Genomic DNA, 7,934 nt, shown 5'->3' with positions numbered 1-7,934 from the left:
TCTACAGTGCGCCATATCCGGCCAGAGCCATCCGTCTCACCAGCGCCATCTGAGCCATCCGTCTCCCCAGCGCCATCTGAGCCATCCGTCTCCCCAGCGCCATCTGAGCCATCCGTCTCCCCAGCGCCATCTGAGCCATCCGTCTCCCCAGCGCCGTCTGAGCCATCCGTCTGTCAGGAGCCTGCAAAGCCGCCCGTCTGCCATGAGCCTGCAAAGCCGCCCGTCTGCCATGAGCCTACAGAGCCGTCAGCCAGACAGGAGCCGCTAGAGCCGTCAGCCAGACAGGAGCCGCTAGAGCCGTCAGCCAGACAGGATCTGCCAGAGCCGCCAACCAGACAGGATCTGCCAGAGCCGCCAACCAGACAGGATCTGCCAGAGCCGCCAACCAGACAGGATCTGCCAGAGCCGCCAACCAGACAGGATCTGCCAGAGCCGCCAACCAGACAGGATCTGCCAGAGCCGCCAGCGAGCCATGAGCAGCCAGAGCCGTCAGAGCGCCATGAGCAGCCAGAGCCGTCAGAGCGCCATGAGCAGCCAGAGCCGTCAGAGCGCCATGAGCGTCGAGAGCCGTCAGCCTGCCATGAGCGTCGAGAGCCGTCAGCCTGCCATGAGTGTCGAGAGCCGTCAGCCTGCCATGAGCGTCGAGAGCCGTCAGCCTGCCATGAGCGTCGAGAGCCGTCAGCCTGCCATGAGCGTCGAGAGCCGTCAGCCAGCCATGAGCATCGAGAGTCGTCAGTCAGCCATGAGCTGCCCTTCAGCCTGAAAAGGCTAGATACCCAGAACTGCCCATCAGTCCAGAGCTGTCTCTCTGTCCGGAGCTGCCTTTCAGTCCGGAGTTGCCCCTCTATCCTGATCTCCCTCTCTATCTTTATCTACCTCTATAGTCTTATCTATCCCTCTGTCTTGGTTTATCTCTCTGTCCCGGTATTGTCATTATTAGATTTGTTATTAGGAGGATTTTGTGGGGGAAGTAAGAGGGTGGACATTCTTGAAGGGAGGGGGCTAGGATGGATTATGGTGGGGTGGGAACCGCGCCCGGAGCCTGAGCCACCACCGTGGTTAGATGCCCACCCAGACCCTCCCCTAGACTTTGTGCTGGTGCGTCCGGAGTTCGCACCTTGTGGGGGGGGTACTGTCACGTTCCTGACCTATTTATGTTAGTTTTTGTGTGTTAGTTGGTCAGGACGTGAGGTTGGGTGGGCATTCTATGTTATCTGTTTCTATGTTGGTTTCGGTTTGCCTGGTATGGCTCTTGATTAGAGGCAGGTGGTTTGCGTTTGCCTCTAATTAAGAGTCATATTTAGGTAGGGCATTCTCACTGTTTGTTTGTGGGTGATTGTCTCCTGTGTCCGTATGTTATGTTCGTACCACATGGACTGTAGCGTTTGTTTGTTTCGTTTTCGTTTCGATGTCGTCTGTTTCCTGTACGTAAGTTTATGTTTAGTTATGTAAGTTTATGTTCAGGTCTCGTCAACGTCGTTTTGTTATTTTGTAGTTTGGAAAGTGTTTTTGTTTCGTTTCGTGTGCCATCGTAATTTATAATAAAGATGGCTTATTTCCCTGAGCCTGCGTTTTGGTCTGAAGATCCTTCTCTCCTCACCTCTTCCGAGGATGAGGAGAGCGTCACCCGTTACAGAGTAACTTTATTATGGGCAGACTTCTCCGCATCTTAGCTACTGTTGTATCAACTTGTTTTGACAGTTTACAATCCAGGGTTACTCCAAGTAGTTGAGTCACCTCAACTTGCTCAAATTCCACATTATAATTTTATTTACCTTTATTTAACTAGGTCGGTTAAGAACAAATTCTTATTTACAGTGCCGACCTACCGGGAAACAGTGGGTTAACTGCCTTGTTCAGGGCCCGGGAAACAGTGGGTTAACTGCCTTGTTCAGTGGCCGGGGAACAGTGGGTTAACTGCCTTGTTCAGGGCCCGGGAAACAGTGGGTTAACTGCCTTGTTCAGGGGAACAGTGGGTTAACTGCCTTGTTCAGGGGAACAGTGGGTTAACTGCCTTGTTCAGTGGCAGAACAACAGATTTTTACCTTTTCAGCTCGGGGATTCAATCTAGCAACCTTTCGGTTACCGACCCAACACTCTAACCACGAGGCTACCTGCTGCCCCAACAGATTTAGATGAGGTTTAGGGCTTAGTGAATGATAAGTCTCCAAATACAATGCTTTTCGTTTTTTGAAATATTTAGGACTAACTTATTCCTTGTCACCCATTATGAAGCTAACTGCAGCTCTTTGTTAAGTGTTGCAGACATTTTAGTCGCTGTGGAAGCTGACGTGTGTAGTGTTCACTCAAAGCCAGTGGCATTTCATTAGTAAAGATTTTTTTTAAAGTTAGGACAGCTTCACTGGAGAATTCCTGATTCTACCTGGGATTATATGGAACGGGCTTCCATCAAAGAACATCGTCTGTGTTCTGTTAGACAGGTAACTCTCATTCCACAATATATCAAGGGGGTGTAAAACCAAAAGACAGACGTTTTTCCAGCAGCAGACTATGATCGATAATGTGAAAAGTCTACCATACAGAAGTCTAACAAAACAGCTGCCACAATCTTTTTATCATCAATTTCACTCAGCCAATCATCAAGTCATTTGTGTAAGTGCTTGTTGAATGTCCTTCCCTATAAGTGTGCTGAAAGTCTGTTGTCAATTTGTTTACTGTAATATAACATTATATCTGGTCAAACACCATGTTTCCCAGAAGTTGGTAACAGGCTGATTGGTTGGCTATTTGAGCCAGTAAAGGGGGCTTTACTATTCTTAGGTAGCGGAATACATTTTTCTTCCCTCCAGGCCTGAGGGCGCACTCTCTACTAGGCTTAGAATGAAGATGTGGCAAGTAGGAGTGGCAATACCTTCTGCTATTCTCCTCAGTAATTTTCCATCCAAGTTGTCAGACCCCAGTGACTTGTCATTGTTGACAGACAACAATCATTTCTGAAAACACTTGTGGTTGTAGTGAATACGCTAACTGGTAATAACAGTAGTCTAGTGGTAATAACAGTAGTCTAGTGGTAATAACAGTAGTCTAGTGAGTGGTAATAACAGTAGTCTAGTGAGTGGTAATAACAGTAGTCTAGTGGTAATAACAGTAGTCTAGTGGTAATAACAGTAGTCTAGTGGTAATAACAGTAGTCTAGTGGTAATAACAGTAGTCTAGTGGTAATAACAGTAGTCTAGTGGTAATAACAGTAGTCTAGTGGTAATAACAGTAGTCTAGTGAGTGGTAATAACAGTAGTCTAGTGGTAATAACAGTAGTCTAGTGGTAATAACAGTAGTCTAGTGGTAATAACAGTAGTCTAGTGGTAATAACAGTAGTCTAGTGGTAATAACAGTAGTCTAGTGAGTGGTAATAACAGTAGTCTAGTGAGTGATAATAACAGTAGTCTAGTGGTAATAACAGTAGTCTAGTGGTAATAACAGTAGTCTAGTGGTAATAACAGTAGTCTAGTGGTAATAACAGTAGTCTAGTGGTAATAACAGTAGTCTAGTGGTAATAAAAGTAGTCTAGTGAGTGGTAATACCAGTAGTCTAGTGAGTGGTAATAACAGTAGTCCAGTGAGTGGTAATAACAGTAGTCTAGTGAGTGGTAATAACAGTAGTCTAGTGAGTGGTAATAACAGTAGTCTAGTGAGTGGTAATAACAGTAGTCTAGTGAGTGGTAATAACAGTAGTCTAGTGAGTGGTAATAACAGTAGTCTAGTGAGTGGTAATAACAGTAGTCTAGTGAGTGGTAATAACAGTAGTCTAGTGGTAATAACAGTAGTCTAGTGGTAATAACAGTAGTCTAGTGAGTGGTAATAACAGTAGTCTAGTGGTAATAACAGTAGTCTAGTGGTAATAACAGTAGTCTAGTGGTAATAACAGTAGTCTAGTGAGTGGTAATAACAGTAGTCTAGTGAGTGGTAATAACAGTAGTCTAGTGGTAATAACAGTAGTCTAGTGGTAATAACAGTAGTCTAGTGGTAATAACAGTAGTCTAGTGAGTGGTAATAACAGTAGTCTAGTGGTAATAACAGTAGTCTAGTGGTAATAACAGTAGTCTAGTGGTAATAACAGTAGTCTAGTGAGTGGTAATAACAGTAGTCTAGTGAGTGGTAATAACAGTAGTCTAGTGAGTGGTAATAACACTAGTCTAGTGGTAATAACAGTAGTCTAGTGGTAATAACAGTAGTCTAGTGAGTGGTAATAACAGTAGTCTAGTGAGTGGTAATAACAGTAGTCTAGTGAGCGGTAATAACAGTAGTCTAGTGAGTGGTAATAACAGTAGTCTAGTGAGTGGTAATAACAGTAGTCTAGTGAGTGGTAATAACAGTAGTCTAGTGAGTGGTAATAACAGTAGTCTAGTGAGTGGTAATAACAGTAGTCTAGTGGTAATAACAGTAGTCTAGTGGTAATAACAGTAGTCTAGTGGTAATAACAGTAGTCTAGTGGTAATAACAGTAGTCTAGTGGTAATAACAGTAGTCTAGTGGTAATAACAGTAGTCTAGTGAGTGGTAATAACAGTAGTCTAGTGAGTGGTAATAACAGTAGTCTAGTGAGCGGTAATAACAGTAGTCTAGTGAGTGGTAATAACAGTAGTCTAGTGAGTGGTAATAACAGTAGTCTAGTGAGTGGTAATAACAGTAGTCTAGTGAGTGGTAATAACAGTAGTCTAGTGGTAATAACAGTAGTCTAGTGGTAATAACAGTAGTCTAGTGGTAATAACAGTAGTCTAGTGGTAATAACAGTAGTCTATTGGTAATAACAGTAGTCTAGTGGCAATAACAGTAGTCTAGTGGTAATAACAGTAGTCTAGTGAGTGGTAATAACAGTAGTCTAGTGGTAATAACAGTGGTCTAGTGGTAATAACAGTAGTCTAGTGGTAATAACAGTAGTCTAGTGAGTGGTAATAACAGTAGTCTAGTGGTAATAACAGTAGTCTAGCGGTAATAACAGTAGTCTAGTGAGTGGTAATAACAGTAGTCTAGTGAGTGGTAATAACAGTAGTCTAGTGGTAATAACAGTAGTCTAGTGAGTGGTAATAACAGTAGTCTAGTGGTAATAACAGTAGTCTAGTGAGTGGTGATAACAGTAGTCTAGTGGTAATAACAGTAGTCTAGTGGTAATAACAGTAGTCTAGTGGTAATAACAGTAGTCTAGTGGTAATAACAGTAGTCTAGTGAGTGGTAATAACAGTAGTCTAGTGGTAATAACAGTAGTCTAGTGGTAATAACAGTAGTCTAGTGGTAATAACAGTAGTCTAGTGGTAATAACAGTAGTCTAGTGGTAATAACAGTAGTCTAGTGGTAATAACAGTAGTCTAGTGAGTGGTAATAACAGTAGTCTAGTGGTAATAACAGTAGTCTAGTGGTAATAACAGTAGTCTAGTGAGTGGTAATAACAGTAGTCTAGTGGTAATAACAGTAGTCTAGTGAGTGGTAATAACAGTAGTCTAGTGGTAATAACAGTAGTCTAGTGGTAATAACAGTAGTCTAGTGGTAATAACAGTAGTCTAGTGGTAATAACAGTAGTCTAGTGAGTGGTAATAACAGTAGACCTAGTGAGTGGTAATAACAGTAGTCTAGTGATAATAACAGTAGTCTAGTGAGTGGTAATAACAGTTGTCTAGTGGTAATAACAGTAGTCTAGTGGTAACAACAGTAGTCTAGTGAGTGGTAATAACAGTAGTCTAGTGAGTGGTAATAACAGTAGTCTAGTGAGTGGTAATAACAGTAGTCTAGTGGTAATAACAGTAGTCTAGTGAGTGGTAATAACAGTAGTCTAGCGAGTGGTAATAACAGTAGTCTAGTGAGTGGTAATAACAGTAGTCTAGTGGTAATAACAGTAGTCTAGTGAGTGGTAATAACAGTAGTCTAGTGAGTGGTAATAACAGTAGTCTAGTGAGTGGTAATAACAGTAGTCTAGTGGTAATAACAGTAGTCTAGTGAGTGGTAATAACAGTAGTCTAGTGGTAATAACAGTAGTCTAGTGGTAATAACAGTAGTCTAGTGGTAATAACAGTAGTCTAGTGGTAATAACAGTAGTCTAGTGAGTGGTAATAACAGTAGTCTAGTGGTAATAACAGTAGTCTAGTGGTAATAACAGTAGTCTAGTGGTAATAACAGTAGTCTAGTGGTAATAACAGCAGTCTAGTGGTAATAACAGTAGTCTAGTGAGTGGTAATAACAGTAGTCTAGTGAGTGGTAATAACAGTAGTCTAGTGATAATAACAGTAGTCTAGTGAGTGGTAATAACAGTAGTCTAGTGGTAATAACAGTAGTCTAGTGGTAACAACAGTAGTCTAGTGAGTGGTAATAACAGTAGTCTAGTGAGTGGTAATAACAGTAGTCTAGTGAGTGGTAATAACAGTAGTCTAGTGGTAATAACAGTAGTCTAGTGAGTGGTAATAACAGTAGTCTAGTGAGTGGTAATAACAGTAGTCTAGTGGTAATAACAGTAGTCTAGTGGTAATAACAGTAGTCTAGTGAGTGGTAATAACAGTAGTCTAGTGAGTGGTAATAACAGTAGTCTAGTGAGTGGTAATAACAGTAGTCTAGTGGTAATAACAGTAGTCTAGTGGTAATAACAGTAGTCTAGTGGTAATAACAGTAGTCTAGTGATTGGTAATAACAGTAGTCTAGTGGTAATAACAGTAGTCTAGTGGTAATAACAGTAGTCTAGTGGTAATAACAGTAGTCTATTGGTAATAACAGTAGTCTAGTGGTAATAACAGTAGTCTAGTGAGTGGTAATAACAGTAGTCTATTGAGTGGTAATAACAGTAGTCTAGTGGTAATAACAGTAGTCTAGTGGTAATAACAGTAGTCTAGTGGTAATAACAGTAGTCTAGTGGTAATAACAGTAGTCTAGTGAGTGGTAATAACAGTAGTCTAGTGGTAATAACAGTAGTCTAGTGGTAATAACAGTAGTCTAGTGAGTGGTAATAACAGTAGTCTAGTGGTAATAACAGTAGTCTAGTGGTAATAACAGTAGTCTAGTGAGTGGTAATAACAGTAGTCTAGTGAGTGGTAATAACAGTAGTCTAGTGAGCGGTAATAACAGTAGTCTAGTGAGTGGTAATAACAGTAGTCTAGTGAGTGGTAATAACAGTAGCCTAGTGAGTGGTAATAACAGTAGTCTAGTGGTAATAACAGTAGTCTAGTGGTAATAACAGTAGTCTAGTGAGTGGTAATAACAGTAGGCTAGTGAGTGGTAATAACAGTAGTCTAGTGAGTGGTAATAACAGTAGTCTAGTGGTAATAACAGTAGTCTAGTGGTAATAACAGTAGTCTAGTGAGTGGTAATAACAGTAGTCTAGTGGTAATAACAGTAGTCTAGTGAGTGGTAATAACAGTAGTCTAGTGGTAATAACAGTAGTCTAGTGGTAATAACAGTAGTCTAGTGGTAATAACAGTAGTCTAGTGGTAATAACAGTAGTCTAGTGGTAATAACAGTAGTCTAGTGAGTGGTAATAACAGTAGTCTAGTGGTAATAACAGTAGTCTAGTGGTAATAACAGTAGTCTAGTGGTAATAACAGTAGTCTAGTGGTAATAACAGTAGTCTAGTGAGTGGTAATAACAGTAGTCTAGTGAGTGGTAATAACAGTAGTCTAGTGATAATAACAGTAGTCTAGTGAGTGGTAATAACAGTAGTCTAGTGGTAATAACAGTAGTCTAGTGGTAACAACAGTAGTCTAGTGAGTGGTAATAACAGTAGTCTAGTGAGTGGTAATAACAGTAGTCTAGTGAGTGGTAATAACAGTAGTCTAGTGGTAATAACAGTAGTCTAGTGAGTGGTAATAACAGTAGTCTAGTGAGTGGTAATAACAGTAGTCTAGTTGTAATAACAGTAGTCTAGTGGTAATAACAGTAGTCTAGTGAGTGGTAATAACAGTAGTCTAGTGAGTGGTAATAACAGTAGTCTAGTGAGTGGT

Source organism: Salvelinus fontinalis, chromosome 8 (genome assembly GCF_029448725.1).
Source record: "Salvelinus fontinalis isolate EN_2023a chromosome 8, ASM2944872v1, whole genome shotgun sequence".
In the NCBI taxonomy this organism is placed as follows: domain Eukaryota; kingdom Metazoa; phylum Chordata; class Actinopteri; order Salmoniformes; family Salmonidae; genus Salvelinus; species Salvelinus fontinalis.
The sequence above is the reverse complement of the archived record's forward strand: the minus strand, read 5'-3'. Positions refer to the sequence as shown.